The sequence below is a fragment of the Trachypithecus francoisi genome, unplaced genomic scaffold, assembly GCF_009764315.1.
Source record: "Trachypithecus francoisi isolate TF-2019V2 unplaced genomic scaffold, Tfra_2.0 Lachesis_group4, whole genome shotgun sequence".
NCBI classification, from domain to species: domain Eukaryota; kingdom Metazoa; phylum Chordata; class Mammalia; order Primates; family Cercopithecidae; genus Trachypithecus; species Trachypithecus francoisi.
This window is the reverse complement of record NW_022681469.1, coordinates 52,981,559-53,006,723: the sequence shown is the minus strand read 5'-3', so window position 1 is coordinate 53,006,723 and position 25,165 is coordinate 52,981,559. Positions and strand designations below refer to the sequence as shown.

General features: G+C 39.7%; 2 long non-coding RNA genes across 3 annotated transcripts in view; one reads left to right on the top strand and one right to left on the bottom strand.

Moving 5' to 3' along the window:
* The window catches only part of LOC117073649, a 70,386-nt gene that overhangs the window by 30,954 nt on the left and 14,267 nt on the right, over nt 1-25,165 (bottom strand). For both annotated transcript variants that reach the window (XR_004433305.1, XR_004433304.1), the window contains exons 2-3: nt 12,664-12,765; nt 7,483-7,549 (exon numbers count right to left, since the gene is read on the bottom strand). This is a non-coding gene — a long non-coding RNA (uncharacterized LOC117073649). The remainder of the gene's footprint in view (nt 1-7,482; nt 7,550-12,663; nt 12,766-25,165) is intronic.
* Nucleotides 23,026-24,097, top strand: LOC117073650. The gene is made up of 2 exons (XR_004433306.1): nt 23,026-23,220; nt 23,521-24,097. It is a non-coding gene; the product is annotated as an uncharacterized LOC117073650 (long non-coding RNA).

Below are 25,165 nucleotides of genomic sequence, written 5' to 3'. Positions count from 1 at the left end.
GGAGGCAGGAATCTCAAGGGAAAATGGAAAGGCATTTTGCATGAGAGTTGGTCTGGGGTGGTGATGGGGAGTCTGTAGAATACCAGCTGGCCTCTCCCTAACTCTGAAGTTTTCCTCATACTGGAGCACCCTCTCCAACCAGGCAGTCTTTATCTTTGCTCTTTCTTCTGATGCCTTGATTTGGCTTTCCAGGATGACTCTTGATTTGAGTCCCTAGCCTTGTGCTCTTATTTTTTGTGTTTCTGTGGGTATTACTCCACTCTCAGAATGCTATGATGCCTTTTCTCATTACAACAAATCTGTCCTGTTTTTTATTTCCTTAATGAAAACCTAATAATTAAATCTGCTGTGAATAAACTAGATTTCCCACTAGATAATTGCCTTGGTCCATTTTTCTTGCTATAAAGGAATACCTGAGACTGGGTAATTTATAAAGAAAAGAGGCTTATTTGGCTCATGGATCTGCAGGCTTACAAGAAGCATGGTGCCAATATCTGCACCTGGCAAGGGCCTCAGATGGCTTCCACTCATGGCGGAAGGTTAAAAAAAGGTGACGGCAGGACTGTGTGCAGAGATCGCATGGCAAGAGAGCAGAAGCAAGAGAGAGAGGGTAGAAAGGTGCCAGGCTCTTTACAACAACCAGTTCTTACGGGAACTAAGAACGGGAACAAACTCACTCCTGCACCTAGCCATTCTTGAGGGATCCACCTCCATGATCCAAACACCTCCCACCAGGCCCCATCTTTAACACTGGGGATCAAATTTCAATGTGAGACTTGGCAGGGCCAAACAACCAAGCCAAATATTCACGCCATAGCAATGATAATGAACTAACATGCTACTATGCTCAAGAAATATATTTGCATTTGAAAGATCCTCCCAGATAAATGATGGCATAATCCAATCTACCCTACAAAGTCAATAAATAAGGAAGCCTTACTGGTGTACCTCAAAGCACATAGTCATGTGTTTTCTAGAGCTCCTTCTTTTATGAGTTTAAATCCCTCATGAACAGTTATTTCAAAGGTAAATTGTTTTAAGAGTGAAAGATAAACAGAAATACAGATAATTTTGAATTGTTGGGAAGAAAGAGTAGAATAAGTGTCCTAAACCGACAGTCATTCATGCAAGAAAGCCTATATTCCCAGGGTTTCAGTTGAAGTAATTTGTGCGTTATACCATTAAAAACACCTGCGCTCTGGCTGGGCATGGTGGTTCATGTCTGTAATCCTAGTACTTTGGGAGGCTGAGGCAGGAGGATCACTTAAGCCCAGAAGTTCAAGACCAGACTGGGCAACAAAGTGAGATACCCGTGTCTACAAAAAATTAGTTGAGTGTGGCCGTGCATGCCTGTGGTCCCAGCTACATGGGAGGCTGAGGCAGGAGGATAACTTGAATCCAGGAGGATAACTTGAGGCTGCAGTGAGCCATGTTTGCACCACTGCACTCCAGCCTGGGCAACAGAGCGAGGCCCTGTCTTAAAAAAATAAAATGAAAATCTCTGTTCTTGTCTTCCTCTTTATGCTCTGACTGTACCTGGCTACCATGAAAGCTGCCTGACATCTGCTAAAACAACCCCATCAACAACATATGGTAATTGAGTACCCCTCAAAATTATTTGAGTATTACTCAAAATACTGTAGTAGGTGTGTGGATACAGGATATCACATATAAAATATGGTCCCTGTCCTTAAGAAACTTAAAACTTAAGAGAGAACTAAGACAAGTAGACATGAACAAGTAAAAGTCAGAACCTGTGTTAAAGCAATACTACTTTCTTTCAGCATCAAGCATCCAACACTCTATTGCTTTGGAATTGTTAATATTGCCAATGCATTAAAAAGTTCCTTTGAGTATTGGAATCTTGTGGAAGGTTGGCCTTTTCTGAGTACCCAGAAAGCAATACTACTTTCCCAAACCTGTGCATTACAACATCAGCCAGTCATATGGTGACTGTCAGATCAGCAGGTTCCTCATCCTCCACTTCCTGCAGAATCTGCTGGCACTTTTGTCTGTCTATGATACCACCTGGCTTAACAAAGTAGGTCAGACAGAGCTCTTGGCTCAGACAATGACAGGCACCGGAACATGCTGTAACTGAAAGAGACTGTGATAACATCTTCTGTAGAGACTTAAGACTAGAAAGCTCAACAAGAAGGTTACAGCTATAATCTTTCTTTTTCTCTTTAACCCATTTTCCTCTTTCTGTGTTATATAGCCTGTGCTCTAATAAAATATATAAATCCAACACATTTCTGTTACTTTATCATACAGTGTTATAAAAATACTATCTTACATTGTATAGTACATTTTCATTAACTGTACAAAATTCTTCCAGGTCTATGAATTCTTTTTATCCTCAAAGAAAACTCCAAAGAAGTATTATTGACCCAATTTACACAGGCCTGACTTCAGGTTAAGAGCCCATTTCACTCCACCATTACAGTTGAATAAGCATTTATACTACTCACCCACAGGGACGGGAGCTCCCTTCCTTGCAGAGCAGCCAAGCCTATTTCTAAATGTCACCCTGTCTGTTTCTCTGGATCCTACTTCTCCTGCCTGCCAACTCTTTCTGCTGATTCTCTGCATATAATTCAATTCAATGAAATTCAATAGGCAATTAATGGATGGCAGTCACAGGCCAAACACCATGCTAGGAATTGAGGTTACTAAATTAACACCCCCAAGGAGTGGCTAGACTAACTGGGGAGACAGAAAAGCAAATTATTATAATGTGGCAACTATTACAATAGAGGGATGCACACGGTACCTCCATTGTTCCAAGAAGGGAATAATTAAGTCTGCCTGATAGGCTTAAGTAAGTGGCAGTTGAGTCAGAAGTTGAATTAACAAGGTTAAGAGGGCATTCTAGGCAGGTGGATCAGCCTGTGCAAAGGAAAAGGAGTGGGGAACCGTAAGAAGTTCAATTTAACTTCCCTTTCATCTGTATCAACACCCAAATACAACTGGAAAAAAACATTTCCCTTACTTCAAGGCCACTGACCTTAAGTGAGGTCACTAAGCCACTCACTCGCTCACGCACAGCCCTAGACTACTATATTAAAACTTCTTTCTCTGCAAGCCTCCAAATACTCCCAACCCCTTCATCAGTCTGCATCTGATAACTTTGCTTACTATTTCATGGAGAAAATTGTATCAGTGAGAAGAGAATTTGCAAAATCACCCACCGGCACATCTACCGTCCCACCTCATCTATTCCCGTGTATTCTGCTCTCACCAAGGTTAATACAGATGCACTGTGAATCCCTCTCTGCACTAACTCTTGGAACACTAGACTTGAGGCATTCTCGCCTTCTCAAGGCCATTGCTGCAAGCAATCTCTCCACTCTCCCATATCATTATTTCCCTAAGCATATAAAAATGCTATTATTTCTCAAATCTTAAAAAAAGTCCTTCTTGAACTCATTATCATTCCCACCCCCTGCCACTGTCTCATTTTCCTTCACTTTCTAGCAAAATTCCTTGAAAGAATTGTCTCGCCCACTGTCTATAGTGCCTGTCTCCAATTCTCTGTTGAATTCACTCCAATTAAGCTTTTCCTCAACACTGCTGACACTGCTTCTGTCACATGTTGATGATCTCTACATTGTGAAACCCAGTCACCATTCCTTTGACTTCATCCTACTTGACCTGCCATCAGTGTTTGACCCATTTGGTCTCTCTCTCCTTGAAACTTGTTCGTCACTTGACTTCAGGAATTGATTCCCTCCTGATAGTTCTCTTTCTCCTCCTCCTTGAGTTTCTCCACCCACTCCAGTTTTCTTGGCTGGTTTCTCTGCATCTTTCCTAGGACTCAGTTCTTATACTTTTCTTCCTCATCTACTGCTCTCACTCTATAGGTGATTTCATTCAATCTCACAGCTTTAAGTACCACATAAAACACTGGATGATTCCCACCTAAACCTCCCCTCTGAACTCCAGACTCCTATATCCAACTGTATACCCAAAATGGAGCTTGGATGTGTATGATAGGCATCTCAAAATCACCAAGTTAAAACACCAACTCCTAATATTTTCCCTAAAACCCACCTTCCTATCATGTCTAAAAGTAAATGGAAACTATCCCCATTCTGTGACTCAGCCCAAAACACTTAGTGTCCTCCTTTTTTTTTTTTTTTTTTTTTTTGAGACAGGGTATCACTCTGTCGCCCAGGCTGGAGGGCAGTGGTGTGATCTTGGTTCACTGCAACCTCTACTTCCCAGGCTCAAGCAATCCTCCCACCTCAGCCTTCCAAGTAGTTTCTGGGAGTATAGGCACATGCCACGACACCCAGTTAATTTTTTTTGTGCTAGAAACAGGGTTTCACCATGTTGCTCAGGCTGGTCTCAAACTCCTGAGATCAACTGATCGGCCCACTTCAGCCTCCTAAACTGCTGGGATTATAAGTGTGAGCCACCGTGCCCAGACATCATCCTTGATTCCTCTTTTTTTTCCCCTCTCAGATCCCACATTCAGTCCACCAGCAAATCCTATATCTCTACCTTCAAAACATAGGCAGAATCATAACCCTTCTCATCATCTCCACCACTTCCAACCTTATTCAAGCCAAAGACATTTCTAGATTATTACAATGCCCTCTTTATCTGTCTCTTTGATTAAGCTCATACCTCTCACCCCATTCTACTCTCCAGACAGTAACTAGAGTAATTCTTTTTGAATATAAATTAGATCAGACCACTCAACTGTCTTAGCATCTCACCTGGACTAAAAGCCCAAATCTTTCAATGACCTTTGCATCTCACATGATCTGTCCTCCACCACCTCTCTGCCTAAATGAATGAATGAGCAAATGAGTGAATGAATGGTAGGCGAGAGGAGATTGGGATGAAAGCAATGCTAGACATTTTTAGTCAAACTAACGTGTTCATACTTTATCTGAATAGAATGGATAATGAGCAAAAGTAAAGAGGTTTAGTAAGATAACTATCTCCAATAAATTATATTTCTAGGATCCAGCCCACATGTCACCTTCTATACCAATCTTCACTTCATTTCTCTGCCAATCTTCCATCTGCACTCAGAAATCCAGCCATAGAAATCCAGCTTCTTTGCTATTCCTTTAATATGCCACATATCCAAACTTCCATTTCTTTGTCCTCTTTGTTCCTTTTGCCTGGAATGTTCTTTCAATCTGAAACATGTCTACCCCTGCATCTAGACTAGCTTTAAGTTCTACCTTTTTGTGAATCCCTCCCTAACGCCCCAGAAAGAGTAATATCTTTTCTCCTTTGGGCTTCCAGAGTATACCTTACCCACCTCTAGTACAGATTTTATCACATCACTATAGTTACTAGTTTACATTCTGGCAAGTCTCAGGAGGACAAGATCCATGATCAGTTCTTGGATGGGGCTCCTGCACTTTACTCACCTAGAATCTTTGACCCAGTAGATGCTCAATACCTGTGTTTTAAATGAAAAGGAACTGGGAAAATGAAATGAAAATGAATACAGGAAAATGTGTAAGAGAAACTAGGAAAGTGAGGTGTTGTCAAAACGAAAAGAGAAAGGATTTTCAGGAAGTAAGAAGTGCTCAATGCTTCAGAGATTTAAATAAGCTGACAGAAGTCATTGTATAAAACAAGTAGGAAAGAATTAGAGATGTAATAGCCAAGGTTCAGCAGTATATAACATAAATCACTTTATATTTAAGCAGCAAGTGATTTAATATGAGGAATTAGATGCTGATAACATCTTTCAAAGGACTGAATAAATGGGCTCTAGGCTGTGCCACCTGGAATCCCAGAACGATCCCATTCAGAATTGTCCCCACTGGAATCCCAGAACAACCCCACTCAAAATTGTCCTGCCAGTGTAACCTGGATCTCTTCCACAACGGGAGGGCTACAAACAAGATGGTGGCCACTGGAGCTGTCGGCCTCAGAGCCACTATAACTGCTAGCTCTGCATGAGCGCAGACAGGTGCCCTACACCTGCCTCTTGATACCGTTGACTGGCCCCTAGAATCTCTGCTAATGCTGCTGCAGAAAAACACACCTCTGTGACCATGTGCCTTGTTTTCCATTGTAGTGTAATAAATTACCACAAACTTTAATGACTTAAAACAATACCCATGTATTATCTCACTTCTAAGGTCAAAAGTCCAGGTGGGCTTGGCTGGGTTCTTTGCCCTAAGCAAAGAGTCAAGGTGCAGCAGGCTGGGTTCTTATCTGTAGGCTCTGTGGAAGAATCTACTTCCAAGCTCATTCAAGTTTGGCAGAATTCAGTTCCTTGCTATTGTAGGACTAAGGTCTTTCTACAGGCCACTCCCTTGCATGGGCTTTTCCACAGATCATCTCACAGCACCACAGCTGGCAGCAAGATCCCTCATATGGGATTCCCCAGGCCCCCAACACTAATCTCTCTGACTTCCTTTACTGCCTTCAGTCAGAGAAAATTCCTTGCTTTAAAATGGGTTCATGTGATGAGATTAGATCTGCCCAGATCATCTCTCTATTTTAAATCAACTATGCTAGATAACAATATGATCACAGCAGTAGTATCTCTTCATAATCATATGTTCTGGGATTAGGGTATGGAAACTTGGGGGCTATTTTCAGAATTCTGCCTACCACATATGCTTGCCAGAAACAGCAATATAACCAATAGATACACCTTTCATTAGTCAGAGCCAATGTTTCAGTTTGAGTCCAAAGACAGAAAAAAATTGAGGTCCTAGTTTGAAAGAAGTCATGCAGTAGGAATTTCCTGTTACTCATGAAAGGATCAGCCATTTTGTTCTACTCAGGCTTCAGCTGATTGCATGAGCCCATCCACATTAGGGAGCGCAGTCTGCTTTATTGTCTACTGATAAAAATGTTAATCTCATCCAAAAACACCCTCACAGGAGTACTCAGAACGATGGAGTTTTTTTCGTTGCTGTTTGCTTGTTTGTTTGCTTGTTGAGATGGGATCTCACTGTCACCCAGGCTGGAGTGCAGTGGTGAGATTTTTGACTTACTGCAACCTCTGCCTCCCTGGCCCAGGTAATCCTCCCACCTCAGCCTCCTGGGTAGCTGAGACCACAGGTGCATGCCACCACACCCAGCTAAATTTTTGTGTTTTTGGTAGAGACAGGGTTTTGCCATGTTGCCCAGGCTGGTCTTGAACTCCTAAGCTCAAGCAATCCACCCACCTTGTCCTCCCAAAGTGCTGGGATTACTGGGGTGAGCCACTGCTCCCAGCCTCAGAATAATGATCGACCAAATATCTGGGCACATAAAATTAACCATAACACTTTCCAAATCTCATGCAAGTACTGTACATTAGATTGGCTGAACTTAAGTCCTGTCCAGAACTCCAGGTACAAGGGAGTCGGGCAACTCAGAAAGGCACGTGGTAACAGTTTCTTTCAAATATTTTGACCCCATGCCACTATAGGAAATGCATATTTTATCACACCCAGTAGAAACACACATATATGAGTACATGAAATAAAATTTTTATAAGACATTACTTACCTTTACTAAGTGCAATGTGTTCTGATACTTTCTTTATGGTTCTATTTCATTTTTGAAAATTTTCAACCTATTGAAATATAATTGATAAAGAGGAATTCTATTAATATATATTTAAGCTGCACGAATTGATGTTTTTATATAGGTACACATTGGGAAATGGTTTCTATTTTATTTTAAATCACTCTGATCTTGACCCACTAAATGGTTTCATGACCTTCCAACAAATGAAGGCAGACTGATTTTGAGGGTCAATCTACTGTACCCATTACAAATGACTTTAGGGAAGCTATTTTTATTCAGTTATATGTCTCACAATGCCCGGAAGATAATAACAAATTTGCTAAGTTGAATCGACTGCAGACAGTGGGCCTTCAATTCAAACTGAACACAGACTGAGAAAAGTCTGAATCTTTTTACAGGATAGGTCCCTGAGTATTCAATAAAATAAAAGATGGATATCAAGGAATGCCCTTTTGCCCACTCCCCACCTCAGGAAGGCTAAATTTGAAAGTCCACTGGAATACATGAGACCCATTTTTCAGGGGGAATAAATGACTACCAAGGCAGTGTTCATATTCAAAGTAAACATGAACAAAGTGAATATGATTAAATATCATAAATTGTTGCTGAAGCATGTAAAAATTGTCAGCTTCTGAGCCACTTATAATAAGTACTAAGTGACTGGCTTTGATTACCATGTCAATGCTTAAGGCACAATTTAGAGAATGTTGTTACTAAGACAACCCTCCCTTTCAATAAGTGCCCAGGTTTCATATTTCTGTTTCACACCCCTAAGATGGTGAGCTGTGTCTCTCCAGAAGGAAAGGCTCTAGTGAAGAATTCATCAGTTTTCTGCCACTCAATCTCTCTTACAAAACTACTCTCTGGGAAAATGACTTATTGTTTAAGTGTTTAATTTTTATTATTTGAGCAAGCAGTAGGCATATTCGTGAATCCATTTTCATTTAACTGTACTCATGCTCCAAGCAGCTTACATGGATCAGCCCAGAGAGGTTAACCTGAGTCAATCCTCTATCTCTGTTGCCATGTCACTGCAGAGTTTCACAGGTCAGATTTCATTATCTGACTGTGAAAAAATTAAGAATTTGGCTTTCCTAAACAAGAAACGTATTATAAGAGTCTTCCTCATTCGGTTACATAAGAGTGTGAATGAAGGACAAATAGGGGCATTGCCTGATACAGAAAGTAAAGTTTTAGGGCTAGGTAGCTTGTGGCTGTTTTAACAAAATCTACAAATGGTTTAAAAATGAGAGAGTCTTGAAATCAGTGAAATTATGATGGCTTGGGGAAATTTTACCAATAGCATTATCAAATATCTGGATATACACTCTACATACGAGCAATAAATCTCGATCATTTGTTTAAGGAAGATTTGATGAGCACCTTCTATGTGCTGTTTATTGTTCTATTATAAATGCAGAAGTGATCAAAACAGACCAAGTTTTGCTCATTATAAGCAGGAAGAGGCAGAGGATAACTGGGAAACAAATAATGAATGGACAAGGTAAAGGGCACATGGGACTCAGCCAGCCCAGAGTTGCCTAAAGCAAACACACGCTACGCCTCTATCCCACAGTTCCAAGATCTATGACATATTTCTCTAATTGCTACGTATCATAACTGCCAGAGTGTTTCCCTTTCTCCCAATTGCATGTATTTTTTAAGAAAAGGTATAATTTATGGGATTAATACTGGGGATTCAGAAAATCAGTGGATGCCTGAGGATCAGTTTTGAAAACTGAGCAATGCCACAGTAGTTCTGGACGTTGACGGGCAGGATATCTAATCACGTACTTTAAAAAACACACACACAGCTTCATTGAGGTACAACTGACATGCAATAAACTGCTTGCTATGGTTTGAATGTGTCCCCCAAAGCTCATGTGTGGGAAACTTAATCTCCACTGCAACAGTGTTGGGAGCTGGGGCCTAATAAGAGGCGATTGGTCATAAGCAATCTGCCCTCATGAATGGATTAATGTTGTTAACCCAGGAGTAGATGTGTTACCTGGGAAGTGAGCTTTTTATAAAAGTGAGTTTGGTCCCCTCTTGCTCTCTTGTGTGCTCTTTGCCCTTCTGCCTTTCTCAGTGGGATGATGCAGCACAGAAATGCTCACTCAATGCCTTTGGACTTCTTTGGCATTTTTGGATGCTCTTGGACTTCCCAGCCTCCAGAGCCATGAGCCAAATAGCTTTCTGTTTATTATAAGTCACCCAGTTTGTGGAATTCTGTTGTAGCAGCATAAAATGGACTAAGATGCTGTACATATTTAAAGTACACAATTTGATAAGTTCTGACATGTGCATATACCCATGTCAACATCACCATATCAAGGTAAAGGACATATCTTTCACCTCTAAAAATGTCCTTTGTTATGCCTCCATCCTACATCTCCCAAAGCCTAGCCCTAGACAATCACTGGTCTGTTTCCTGTCACTTTAGGTTATCTCACATTTTCTAGAATACCATTCTCCCTTTTGGGGAATCTGGCTTCTTTCATCAGAATAATTATTTTGAATGTTAGCCACCTTGTTGTATGTATTCATAATTCATCACTGTTTTGCTTATTTATTAACATATGAATGCACATTGGGATGGTTCCCACATTTTGCCTAGTATAAATTAAGCTTCTATAGACATTCCTGTAAAATTCTTTGTATGGACAAATGCTTTGATCTTTTTTTTTTTTTTTTTTTTCAGAGATGGAGTCTCGCTCTGTCACCCAGGCTAGAGTGCAGTGGTGTCATCTTGGCTCACTGCAACCTCCGCCTCCCAGGTTCAAGCAATTCTCCTGCCTTAGCCTCCTGAGTAGCTGAGACTACAGGTGCACACTGCCATGCCTGGCTAATTTTTTGTATTTTGGTAGAGACGGCTTTTACCGTGTTGCCCAGGGTGGTCTGGAACTACTGAAGTCAGACAATCCGCCTGCCTCGGCCTCCCAAAGTGCTAGGATTACAGGCATGAGCCACCACACCCAGCCTGCTTTGATCTTTTTAGTGACCATACCTGGGAGTAGATTGGGTCACATACTGGGTGCATGCAAAAAAATTTTTTTAAAACAAAATCTAACTGTTTTCCATAGTAGTTGCGTTTTTACAATCCCATTAACAGTTCATGAGAGTTCCAGTTACCACATCATTTAGTAGGTCAGTCTTTTAAACATTCTAATAGATGTGTATTGTTATCTCATTGTAGTTTTTATTTGCATTCCCCCTAAGGCCTTGTTGAGCAGCTTTTTATGCACTTATTTGCCATTCATATAACTTCTTTGGTAATGTGTTTGTTCAAATCTTTTGCCATTTTTAATTGGATTATCTTCACAATAATGAGTTTTGAGAGTTATATTCTAGATACAAACCCCTTGTCACATATGTCATTTGCAAATATTTTCTCCCAGCCTGTGTGTTATCATCTAATACTTTAAAAAGTCTTTCAAAAAGTAAAAGTTCTTAGTTTGAGAAGGTCCAATTTTTTTTGTAATGAATCATGCTTTTGGTGTTGTAACTAGGAAATCTGCCTAATCCAGGGTTGCAAAAAATTTTTTTTAATATACTTGAAAGATGTTTCTCCATTGTATTCTTGATTGGATCAGTTCTGTTGAGAAATCTGCTTTTATTTATATATTTTTCCCCAGATTCTTTTAAGATTTCCTTTTTATTTTTAAATTTAAGCAATATGATTATTAAGTGACTTAGCATAGTTTTCCTCATGTTTTCCTGTGTTTGCAGTTCACTGGGCTTATTAAATCTATACATTTATAATTTTCATCAACTTTAAACATTCTTGTCCATTATTTATTTAACTATTTTTTTTCTGCCTGTCTCATCCCTTGGGGATCCAATTACACTTCAAGTATTCTTTTCTCTATATGTTTTATTTTAGAAGGTTTCCATTGCTATGTCTTCATGTTCTCTAATCTTTTATTCTGAAATGTCTCATCTCTCATTGATCCTACCTAGTAATCTTAGACTAGATTTTTCATTTTCGTCATTATAGTTTTCATCTCTAGAAGTTTATTTTGGATTTCTTAACTTGCATGTCTTTACTTAACATGCTCAATCTGCACTCTAACTTCTTGAACATATGGAATATGGTTAAAATAATCATTTTAATGTTCTCTACTAATTTTACTAATTCTATTATCTGTATAACTCGTGGGTCAGTTTTGATTGTCTGATTTTCCCCCTTATTATATGTTGTATTTTCCTGTTTGTTTGCATGCCTGGTAATTTCTGATTGGATGCCAAACATTGTGAGTTTTACCTTAGATGGTGCTGGATATTTTTGTATTCTCATAGATATTCTTGAACTTTGTTTGGGGATACAGTTAAATTCCTTGGAAATAGTTTTAACCTCTCAGGATTGTTTTTAAGGCTTTTTAGGCAAGACCAGAGCAGTAGTTAGTGAAGGGATAATTTTTCTTCACTGCTGTGGCAAAATTCTCCTTAGCATTCTACCAAATGGCATGTGAATTATGAGGTCTTCCACACCAGCTATTGAGAACAGGGATTATTCCTGGCCCCGTGTGATCCTGGGTATTATTCTCTCTAATCCTTTTTGGTGTTTCTTCCCTTGGTCTCAGCTAGTTTCCTAATACACATTAGATATTAAATATAGCAGCCTCCATGGACTACTGACTCCATCCCCACAATTTAGGGAAACTTGGCCTCATTGCCTCCTCTCTGTAACATGGCCTGAAAACTTTGTTCAGTCAGTAAGTTAGGGCAATTTTATGGATCTCTTCATTTATTTCCCATCTGTCAGAGATCATTGTCCTTCATTGACTGATGTCTTATGTCTTGAGAACAATTGTTTCATATACTTTGTCTACTTTCTTAGTTATTTCCAGCAGGAATATAAATCCAGTCCCTATTGCTATATTTTGAGAGGAAGTGTTAACTCTAAATTACATTTTAATGTTGAGTCTTATTTCTCTGGTTTTGTTTTCTGATTTTTTTCTTCTTAGATTGTAGATTTTATGTGGACATATGGGAAATGACAATTGCTAGACATGAGGAGAAATTACAAGGAATGAGAGGACATATGGGAAATATGGTTTAAAAAGAAAAAAGAGAAAGAATTAGGAATGAAATGAGAACAAATGGCCAGATCTGGGGAAAGGAGTTGATGGAGAGTATCAAACCCATCTGAAGTCCTACCTCTCGCCTCTGCTGGGCTAAATGTGTGACTGCAGAAGGATTCAAGCTTGTCACTTAAACTTGGTAACTTTAATCTGTCAGTGATCTGGTCCTCCCAGCAACCTATCAAAGACAAGGTGCATAAATTTGTCATCTCTATTTTTCAGAGAGAGAAACACCAAAATTGTTAGATAACAATCTCAAAATCGCCCAGAGAAAGGGGCCTGGTTGAGAACTAGAAATCTTAAGTATATCTTGTTACTACTTTTCCCAAATGGTTATCTAAGCATCACTCATTATGAGAGATCTAATTGTGGTACAGAGGACTTAGAACAGGAGTCTATGGTGATAGTCACTATCTGCCACAGCTATGTGACCTTGAGGAAGTCACTTCACTTCCCTAAGGTCTCAGTTTCCTTACCTGGAAACTGGAATAAGAACTCCCATGTGAGAGGTCAGCGTGAGGGTTTACTGAGATGATGCATGAAAAGCTGTGCACAGTGCCTGACACTGAATATTACATGTACAGTTCTGTGTATTATCTCTTCTAGACGGAGATACTGGAAGAATGTCTTAAATACATGGATGAATCAACAACCATGAGATGACAAATAAGAGCTGGACAGAGGACCAGCCCACAGGCCCACTCCCTACTCTCACCAGGCTATCCCAGCCCTGGGCTATCTCCTAATTAATGAAACAAAGTCAGAAGATCTGGATTCCCCTCTTGTCTGACCTGGGGACAATTATTTAGCCCCTCAAGGAAGTAAAGGCATGAAGGAGGCACTTGTGACAGGAGAGAAAAGTAATTCAGGCAGAAGGAGCCAAAAATTCTTGAGGGCAGAAAAGGACCTGTTGTATTGATAGCAAGGAAGTCAGTGTGGCTGGAATGGAGTAGAAGGAGAGAGAGGAAGAGGAGGGAGGAGGAGGAGGGGGAAAAGGAGAGGGGGAAGAGGAAGAGGTATGGGTATATATATGAGAAAAAAAGAAGACGAAGAGGAGCCAGAGAAAAGTGCAAATGCTGACAACAAGGTATAAGCCATTGCAAAGCCTGGCCATGCAAGATCTATCCCCGCACATTCCCTGCCTGTCTTCAGTCTGTTTTCTCCACCAAACAATGCTCATTCCATTCTTAGCATCTAATGGAAGCAAGAAAATGGAAATAACCTAAAAGTCCAACAATAGAGTTTAAATAAATTAACATCTAAGATTCATACCTCTGAAGAACATTTATGACTTGGGAAAATGCTTATACTATATTACTAAATGGAAAAAGTGGGACTCAAAGCTGTGTAGCTAATATTGTTTAAATACATGCATATACACATCCTTTCTTTTTCCCAGAGAATTATACCACAGTGTTATAAAAGTGCATACCTCTAAGTGGTTGAATTATAAGCATTTTTAATTTTTAAATTATTTTTCAACTTTTTTTTTGCAAGAAACCTATTACTGTTATAATCATAAAATAATAACACTCATAAATGAATTAAATAATTTAGTCCAGGATATTATCATCTTCAATAACATTTCAATTCACAAATTTATTAGGTACCCTCAAGGTATTAAGAGGGTTTAAAATAGCCCAGTGTTAATGCTGTTCAGGTCTATATTGCAATATGAATTCATAAGACATTATAGTTATTGAAAATTATATAAATGGCTTTATATCATAGGCTATTTCCTTTGGAGCAGAATTAAATGAGTAGATTTATCTTAGACCCCATTTGCTGGAATTAACTTGAAAAATATTGTCTTAAGTAGGTCTGTCTCAAAGATCATATTATATTAAAGACCAAGAACTAGTAGAAAATCAAGACCCACAATGATAAATGTCACTGTAAAATCTTCTTACTATTTTTTAACCAAACACCTTCCTCCAAAATATTTCAACCTCTTTAATCATTTCAGCGTACAGATTTTAGAACATACTGAAATGATAAAATGAAAACATATTTTATTTTGTATAGCCTTTGGTCTCTAACTTCCACAAAGCTTAAAAAATAGACTATTACCAGCACCATGGAATCTTTCCCTTGTGATCACTCTCAATTACTACCTCCATCTCCCTCCCCAAACTTAACCAATACCCTGACTTCTAACACCATAGATTAGATTTGTCTGTGTTTGAAGTTAATAAAATTGGAATGAAACAGTATGTGTTATTTTATGTCTGTCTTCTTTCACTCAACATTACTGGGGTTGTATCCATGCTGTTTGATACAATAGTAACTTAGCAATTTTCATTTCTGTATCCTATTCTTTTGTATGAGTATTCCACAATTTAGTGATCTATACCACGGTGTGTAGATATTTGTGTTGTTTCTAGGCTGCAGCTGTTATAATGAAGGCTGCCAAAAGGATTCCTGTTTCACTGGGTTTAGATAGAAGCATACTCATTACGGCTGCCTTATTTAGGTTAGCTGCCTTGGTCTTGAACCCTGGCTGCACATTACGATCACTCTGCTGCCTGGGAACCAGTTCTGCAACTAATTCTGATCTAGGCTGGAGTTAAGAACCACTGTGCTAGATATTGAGACCCCACCCCCAGACAAAAAAGGAGAGTAATCCAATTTAGGGGATTCTCAATGAATTGCTTTCTGGAAAGAGGACAATTAAATGCAATGTAAAAATTAGATTGTGTTTGCATTGACTTTATCTTTCATATTTTTACTTCAATCTCCTAAACCAAAATATTATATGTACTGGTTTTATGATACTGTAAGTGGCCTCTAGAGTATTTTGAAAATTCCCCAAATTCTCAAAGAAAGGTTACTTTAGATGTGGCTTAAAGATACATGTGTCATAATTTGGCACACCTTGGGTGGAGGATTAGGCTATCAAAAATTTAAACAGACATGACTTTGGTGTCCCAGCTCCACAAATAGTGAGACTTCAAAAAGGCAAGAGTTAATTTTCCTTGATCCAGATGATAGCCTGGAATTAAATAAGCTCTACTTAATAACTATTGTTGCAACTGAAAATTTGGTTGGTGCTATTTAATTCCCTGAATTCTTGAAACTGTTTTTTGGACTCGTGCCCAGGAGCTGTCTTGATAAATGTGTTTCAGAGAATGAAAAACAAAAATGGACAGCATGGCTCTAGAAAGTATGGTAACAAATAGTATGGAAATGTCACAAAGCTCTAAAAGTTGCTTTCTCTTTCAGTTCAGTCTCCAATCGTTGGTAGATAGGCAAGAACAGAGGCAATAAACCCAGTTATTTTGTCTTATGTGTAGAATACGTTAGAAATGTATTATTATTTATATGTAGCCAGGTAGTTGAATGCCTTCAACTTCTAGTGTGATGAGGCCTGTTTTCGGTCCTGTCCGACCCAGAATAACTCCTCCAGTAGCCTCCCCTCCTACCTGACTTGACATGACTTTAACCACTGACCAAGAAACATTATTTGAGCTTTGACTATGTGATAGATCTCCTGAAAGCTTCTGTGGGGCCAATAAAGACCCCATCTTGGGGTCTTCAAGGAAATTGGAATCTTTTGGGGGTAATCTTACGCTCATACAAAGAAAACTAAGATTGCAAAGCAACTATGATATGTCAGAAGCCCAGTGAGCTGGTGGTCAGTACAACCTTCTCATAAGCAGTAGACATGAGCTGAATCTTAAAGGATGGTCAGACTTCTAATAGGTAGGCAGGAAGGAGAAGGGCATTTCAGACAAGAGCAAATGTGAAGAAAAAGAGGGGAAAATGTTCAGTAAACAGTGGGGAAACCAATTTCTTTGGAGTGGGAGATTCTTCTAAAGCATGGTGATTAAAGGTTTGTGCACTTGTGGTCAGGAGTTTGAGACCAGACTGGGCCACGTAGCAAGGCCTCGTCTCTACAAGAAAAAAAAAAAAAAAGATTTGTGATTACGACTAAAGACAGAGCAAAAGATGGTGTACATAACCCACAGTTTCATATTCCACTGTGAAAAGATCTTGATGACAGCAAAGAATTAGAGACAATCTTCTGACCAATTTAGATGGTAACAACTAAGCAATTGGATAGAACAGAACAAAATTCTTACCAAAATTCTCTAAATATATTAATACCAAAAATAACAGCAGTTGAAATCCACAACCAACTTAAGACCACCCTTACGATGACCTGCCCCTCCCAGCTGTTCAAGCACAAAACCTGAAAGTCATTCTCCATCCCTTCCTCATCAGTCTCTCCTACGATCTATCAATCACCAAGTACTTTCAGCTCTACCTGTTTCTTTCCACCACCATCACCGAAGCCAAGTCACCTGATCTCTCACCACCCTCCAGCTAGTCTTCCTGCTTTCTTTCTCAACCTCTGTGCCCCCCTCATCCTTCCCACCCCAGCCCCAATACCTAATTTACGCAGCAGCTAGAATGTCATCTAACAATCCTGAATCTAATGAGATTACTCTCCGGCTTAAAACATTCCTAAGGTCCCCACTGCACCCTTTATAATAACGTATAGAATCTGTAACTTGACAAGGCCCTCGGGTTCCTGTTCTGGTACCCATTCTACTGCCATCTTTCCTCATGCTCCCCTTATTTCAGTGATTGTGTCCACACTCTTCTCCTGGTTCCTTAAATTAGATCCATTCTTACCAACCTTCTTACAGTGCACTTTGTACCCACTCTTTGCTTGGCTAGCGCCTAGCATACCAATGGCCAAAGTTTAAGTGCCTCTTCCCCACAGACACCTGCTTTGACCAATCCCCCAATCTAAAATTTTGTCCTGCATGTCATTCTCTCCATGGATCCTTGTCTTTTATTTCATGGCACTTAAAACCATTTATAATTATATGTGTAACTTTTGTGTTTGTTTAAGGCTTTAAGCATCATAAACATGGACCAGGTGTGTTTGGTTCATCACTGCATACTGAAGCCTAACAGCACCTGACACCGAAGGTGTGCAATAAATATAACTTCAGTGCATGAAATTGCGGAAATGCTCAGTACCTCTTTGTGTGCCAAACCACAATATGGATTCCAGTTCTCAAAAATCTCTAGCACTAAATTTAGTAACTCATTTGATCAGTTAGTTATAAGTAATCTTTTTTTTATATGTTTAATAAAGAGAAGGGTTAAAAAAAGAGAGAAGGTTTGCTTTTCCCAAGGACAGAAGAAAAATATTGCATTTTTAGATAGTTTATACCGCATATGAATGACATTTTGACCTATAAAAGCCTTCACCTTTGAGACACAGCAACACATAAAGGCAGAGAGAAATAAGTTTGGAAAATAAATAATAATACAGTCATACTTTGGAAATATTGCAAGTTTGGTTCCAGACCACTGCAATAAAGAGAATATGGCAATAAAGTGAGTCACATAAATTTTTTGTGTTCCAGTCAATATAAAAGTTATATTTACATTATGCTATACAGTATTAAGTATGCACTACCATTATATCTAAAAATGTGCTTACCTTAATTTAAAATACTTTGTTGCTAAAACCTGTTAACAATCATCTCAGCCTTAAGCAAGTCCTAATCCTTTTGTGGATAGAGGGTCTGGCCTCCATGTCAATGGCTGCTGACTGATCAGCACGATGGTTGTTGAAGGTTGGGGTGGCTGTGGTAATTTCTTAAAATAAGACAGCAATGAAGTTTGCTGCATCAATTGACTATTCCTTTCACAAAAGACTTTTGTGTAGCATGAGATGCTGTTTGATAGCAACAGAACGTCTTTCAAAACTGGAGTCAATTCTCTCAAACCCTGCTGCTGCTTTTATCAACTAAGTTGATGTAATGTTCTAAATCCTTTGTTGTCATTTCAACAATGTTGACAGCATCATCACCAGGGCTAAGTTCTAACTAAAGAAACTACTTTCTTTGCTTAGCGAACTCCTCATCCATTGATCAAGAGATTGTGGCAATTCGGTCAATCTTTAGCCTCCAGTTCTAACTCTAATTCTCTTGCTACTTTCACCACATTTGCAGTTAACTCCTTCACTGGAACCCCACCAAGTCATTCATGAGGGTTGAAATCAACTTCCAAATTTCTGTTAAAGTTGATACTTTGACCCATGAATCATAGATGCTCTAATTGGCATCTAGAGTAGTGAATCCTTTCCAGACGGTTTTTATTCACTTTGCCCAAATCCATCAGAGGGATCACTGTAGCAGCTATAGGCTTACAAAATGTGTTTCTTAAACAATAAGACTTGAAAGTTGAAATTATTTATTTATCTATGGGCTGCAGAATAAATGTTATGTTCAGGCAGGAAAATAACATTAATCTCCTTGTACATCTCCATTAGTGTTCTTAAGGGGCCAGGTACGTTGTCAATGAGTGGTAATATTTTGAAAGGAATCTTTTTTTTCTGAGCAGTAGATCTCAACAGTGGGTTTAAAATATTCAGTAAATCATGCTGCAAACAGATGTGCTGTCCACCAAGCTTTACCGTTCCATTTATAGAACACAGGGAAAGTAGACTTAGCATAATTCTGAAGGACTCTAGGGTTTTTAGAATGGTAAATGAGCATTGCCTTCCACTTAAAATCACCAGCTGCATTAGCCTCTAACAAGAGTCAGCTTGTCCTTTGGAGCCAGTGTTAACTTTTCCTCTCTAGTGATGAAAGTCTTGGATGGCATCTTCTTCCCATAAAAGGCTGTTTTGTCTACACCAAAAAGCCACTGTTTAGTGAAGCCACCTGCATCAATTATCATAGATAGATCTTTTAGGTAACTTGCTGTAGCTTCTACACCAGGACTTTACCTTGCACTTTTATGTTATGAAGATGACTTATTTCCTAAACCTCATGAACCAGCCTCTGCTAGCTTCAAACTTTTCTTCTGCAGCTTTCTCACTTCTCTCAGCCTTCATAGAATTGAAGAGAGTAAGGCCCTTTCTCTGGATTAGCCTTTAGCTTAATTAAATGCTGTGGCTCATTTAGTCTTCCAGCTATACCAATCAAACTCTTTCTATATCAGCAATAATGCTGCTTAACTTTATTATTCATGTGCTCATTTGAGTAACACTTTTAATATTTTTAAAAATGTTTCCTTTGCATTCACAACTTGGCCAGTTGTGGTTCAAGAGTCCTAGCTTTCAGCTTACCTTGGCTTTTGTTGTGCCTTCCTCACTCAGCTTAACATTTCTAGCTTTTGATTTAAAGAGAGAAACATGCAAACTCTCCCTTTCACTTGAATACTTAGAGACCATTTTGACTTCATTTCAATATTGTTGTGTCTCAGGGAATAGGGAGGCCCAAGGAGTTGGTGAGAGATGGAACAGTTGGTCAGTGGAGCAGTCAGAACATACACAACAGTTATTGATTAACTTTGCTGTTCTATATGGGCATGGTTCATGGAGCCCCAAAACAATTACATCAGTAACATCGATATCACCAATCAGAGATCACCATAACAGATACAATAATAATGAAAGAGTTAGAAATATTGTGAGAATTACCAAAACGCGACACAGTGAACACACGCTATTGGAAAAAAATGTTGCTGATGGACTTGGCTCAATGTAGGGTTGCCAGAAACCTTCAATGTGTAAAGACACACAAAATCTGCAAAATGCAATAAAGCAAAGTGCAATAAAATAAGGTATGCCTATAATATAGTGTTTATTGAGTGTCATGTGCCAGGCTTTCTGCTACATCTTTTATAGGTATTATTGGTGATCTTACAACCATTCTGAATGTAGGTATTATTGTCCCCATGTTACAAATGGGAAAAATAAAACACTGAAGGAGTATTTGCCCATGATGACAGAGCTAATAAAGGGCACCAGCAGTTTGCAGGAAGGATTGGTGGAGCAAGATGTTTAAAGGATCTACAATTTGCCCAATGTAATCTCTGTGAAATTATCAACACATTGTAGAATTTCTTCTTCTCCCATTGATATTTCCCATTTTTGCTGAAATGACATTTACCAAAATTCATCTTATTTTTCATAAGATCCATAAATGCATTTTTGAATAATGAAGATCATTTAAGCTGGGCACAGTGGTTCACATCTGTAATCCCAGCACTTTCAGAGGATTGCTTGAAGCCAGGAGTGTGACACCACACTAGGCAATATAGCGAGACCCCATTTATACAAAAATAAAAGTAAAATTAACCAGGTGTGGTGGTGGTAGTCCCAGCTACTTGGGAGGCTGAAGTGGGAGGATCACTTGAGCCCAGGAGTTCAAGGCTGCAGGGAGCTATGATCATTCCACTGCACTCCAGCCTGGGTAACAGAGCAAGACCCTGTTTCTTTAAAAAACAAAACAAAACAAAACGACAGGATAATTTAGAATTATATGTTTTCTGATTCTAGAGTTTTGGTTGAAGAGACTTTAGGATTAAAAAAAACCCCACAAAACTAAATTCAGTTTATAAATAGTTTGTGTCTGACCCAACAATAAATAAATACTAGCCTTTGACTCACATACTTGAGAAATGTGTGTGGCTCCCTGGCATGTGTCACTGAGTCTGAGTCTGTAGGCTGGGTGAGCAAATATTTAAGCATGAGTAAGAGCAATGATGGCCCCTTTGGCAGTCCTCAATGCACTAGCATGCACTAAAACCAAAATACACAAGGAGATTCAGCACCGTTAAGAAGAGAAATCCAAGTTGACTTGGCATGAAGCAGGAGGCTGATTGAGAGCTTTGAAACCTCTTTAAACTTGGACATTCCAAGAATCCTGGAAGAGAGCTATTGTGAAAAAAACTAGGAGACCTGCCAGGTAAGCCTGACTTGGGGTATACAATCAAATTCCTTTCTTTATGAGCGTCAAACTAAAGTTATAAACACCAACTATTTTACAGACGAATGCCACATTCCTGGTAGAGGGAAAGATTTTGCCATAAAAAAATAAGAAAAGAGAACTACTATACCTAGAAGTTTTATGTATTTTATTTATTCCATATAATAACTTCCTGGAGTTGGAATAATTTCTCACTTACAAATGAGGAAACTATGGCCCAGAGAGTTGAATTAATTTATCCACAATCACACAACTTGTGATGGGGCTGGGATTTGAACAGTAACTTTTTGACTTCAGATACATCTTTCTCTGGTAGTCAGCTGTTTACTGTGGCTAAAGGAAGATTTGTAGATTTATCATCTAATCATGAAAACTACAGTGTCACAGGATCCTGAGGGTGGAAGACATGTGATTTCAGCACCATGTCTTATTCATCCTTACATCCCTTACAGTGCCCAACATATCATAGATATTCAATGTGTTTGTAGAATGGTGAATGGATGGCTGTGTGGACGAATGGATGGATGCATGGATGGATGGTTGGATGGATGGATGGACAGATGGATGGGTGGATGGATGCATGAATGGGTGGGTGGATGGATGGATACATTCCATTATCCCTGGGCTGTTCAAATTCACTATCTTTTCCATGTTGAGGGCCTATTTTCCAGAAGACAGCAGGCAGTAGATAATATTGTGATATTGCACTTCCTTCCTCTAGGCAAACTCAGGCAGGAAAAGGAGTTTTTAACAATTTGTCACTAATTTTTTAGCCACTTTTCTGAGAAGTTAAATACATATTTAGGTTACTGCTGTTGTTTCATTCACATGAGGATAAGGAGCATCTCGCCACCTTCATTTAAGGAGGTAAACATGCCTCATTTGCAGCTGCTTCAGTTCAATGAATGCAGGCAGTACTGTACCTCTTTATAGAAATTGTTCCATCTCCCTTTCAGGTCTCACCCTTTTTGCAAAGTCCCATATCTTGCATTATTCCTGGGAAGCTAGTTCCATTTTCTCTTTAACTCAGTCTCACAGATTTAATTTTTCCCAAAGCCAACGCCAAGCTGCTGCCCAAACAATTCTGAAGGTATCTAAAGTGGACTTCTTGTGTCACCACTGAGGCCAAAGGACTCTCCAGTGGGATTCAGTCAATTTTTTTTTTTCCTAGACATTGGCATTACCTAACTTAGAGCAGGTAGGAGCATTAGGGAAAAGGAACAGGAACTGGAAATGTCATCTTCATGTTGGCCTCTGCTCCCTTGTGGTAAGCAGGGCAGGTGTTCTTGGCAACAGGGCTGGCATCTTTGCCAGCTGTCTCTGTCTGACGTCCACATCTTCCTTCTTTCTCCCAGAAGACTTTGTTTCCTCAGTGGGTATTTGTGTCTTGTCTCTGTTAACTTTAGAGAGAGATGAGGAGAGTCTTGGCCAAGGAAAGTCTTATTTTACATTCTTTTCTAGGAGTGAGTGTTTGGTTTCTGCTCTGGAGGTGCTTGAGAAAGGCAATAGACCTTATCTCCAAGTCTTATTTTCTAAAGAGGTTCCAAGCCATCGATACGCATGATGTGAGTAGGAATCTTTCTCAGATACTAAGTGGAAACTGATATTCACAAGCAATGTTCTAAGTTTGCCAAATGGCAAAGCCTGTGGGACAGGGGGGCATGAGAACTAACCACACCTCTCTAAACAGCTCCAGCATCCCAGCAGCCATTTCCTGCTGACCGCTGAGCAGGAAGAGCACATGACCCTGGCTGGAGCCGGCAAGAGGGTGGAGATGATCAGAAATCCTTTCACTGTCAAATTCAGAGAAGAAACATGCTGAGAAGAGGCATTTCCTATGCCAGGGCTACCTGTGCCTTGAGGAATACATGTAGGAGACACTATTTGAAAAGGTAAATCATTTATCAAATTCTAGGGGAAAAGTATTAGGATAGAGTGGCTTGTGGAAAACTGAGAGGAAAATTCACCTCAGAAAATGGGAGGTTTATTTAAAGCAGAAAATTACAATAGTATTATTTTTAGAGAGAGAGAGAGTATGTGTGTGTGTGTGTGTGTGTGTGTGTCTATACCTTCATTAATACTAAGTACTCTTCAGAACACTAAATATGATCTTCCCAACCTTAAATTCAGAAGGGAGCCATTTCCCAGTTTATTTCAAACAGCCCCAATTATCAGATAAATATTTTTTCTAGGTCGCCACCTTGGTGGAACAACCAAAGCAGAGATAATGCTGGGCCCTCTAATCAACTGAACAGTGGCTTCAAAAAGATAGATCAAAGTTATAATCTCCTGCAACTGTGCATGTGACTTTCTTTGGAAATAGGATCTTGCAGGTATGATGAAGGCAAGGATTTTAAGATGAGATCATCCTAAATGTGGATGGGTGAGTCCTACACCTGATGACTGGTGTGCTTCTAATGGAAACAAAGGGGAAATGCAACACAGGGACACCTAGAAGGCCATGTGAAGGCGAAGGCTGACATTGGAGTTACGTTGCCACAAGCCAAGGAATGACAGGGTTGCTAGCAACCACAAGAACTGAGAAGACAGCCATGGAACGAATTCTTCCTCAGAGCCTCCAGAAGGAACTCACCCTGCTACACTTTGATTTCAGACTCTGGCCTCCAGAACTGTGAAAGAACAAGTGTGTGCTGTTTTAAGCCACCCAGTTTGTGATAATGTGTTACAACAATCCAAGGAAACTAATAGAAACCCCACGCCTTGGGTCTGAGCATAGAAGTAAATTGGAAATGACTTACATTGCCTTGACATACTGGAAGAACCTGTTTTTCCAGATCTATGTGACAATTAAAACTGAATAATTTCTTTCATTCTTTTTTAAGAGACAGGGCCTCCTCGCTTTGTCGCCCAGGCTGGAGTGCTGTGGTGCTATCACAGCTCACTGCAGCCTTGAACTTCCAAGCTCAGGTGATCTTCCCATTTCACTCTCCCGAGTAGCTGGGATTGCAGGCGCACTGCCATATCTGGCTAATTTTTAAATTTTTGGTAGAGACAGGGGTCTCCCTGGGTTGCCCAAACTGGTCTCAAACTTCTGGCCTCAAGCAATCCTCACTCCACAGCCTCCCAAAGTGCTAGGGTTACAGGGAGGAACCATCTCAACTGGTCTCAAAAAGAATAATTTCTATATTAGACAGAAGACACATGTTTAAATTCTAGCAATCTTGCCTGAAATCTCTGCAAAATTAAAGTGAGGGGCAAGAGGGAAGACCTAAACTCATACTTTTGGTGAATTCAAGATGCACCAGGGTTTTATTTGCAGGAAGGCCCTGAGAAGCCTCATGTGGACAGTGGTTGGATCCTGTGGAAGTCTCCAGGGCTAAGCCTCTAAGTAAGTGGAGACCAGGGACTGCTCCTTCATCTCCAGGACAATATACGGATGGAGAAGTGACTGGCACCAGGGAAAAAGGAGGGAGTAAAGGGAAACAGGCTTAGACTGAAAATGGGGACAGTGTTAGGGTACAGTCCAATTTTGCATCTTTTCACCCCATTTTATGGTTCTCCTTCTTGCATTGGGTAATTAGAGAGGGCATGACAATGGACTGAAACACAAGTCAAATAATTGATTCAGGCACCAGTGGAGAAGAAGCTGTGAATGCAAGGTTCTATTGTGGACTGATGGACAAGTAGAAGAAGGGTTGTTGCCCCACTTGGGCAGGATGACTGAGCAGAGCAAGAAGTAGCCACAATTCTGGGGAGGAGCAGCCATTTGTAACCTTGGCTCAGCAGTAAAGCACCATCCATGTCCAGGAGGGATATAAAAATATTGACCAGAAGAAAACAAGGGTAATTGCACTATCTTAAGCCTCATTAGAAAAA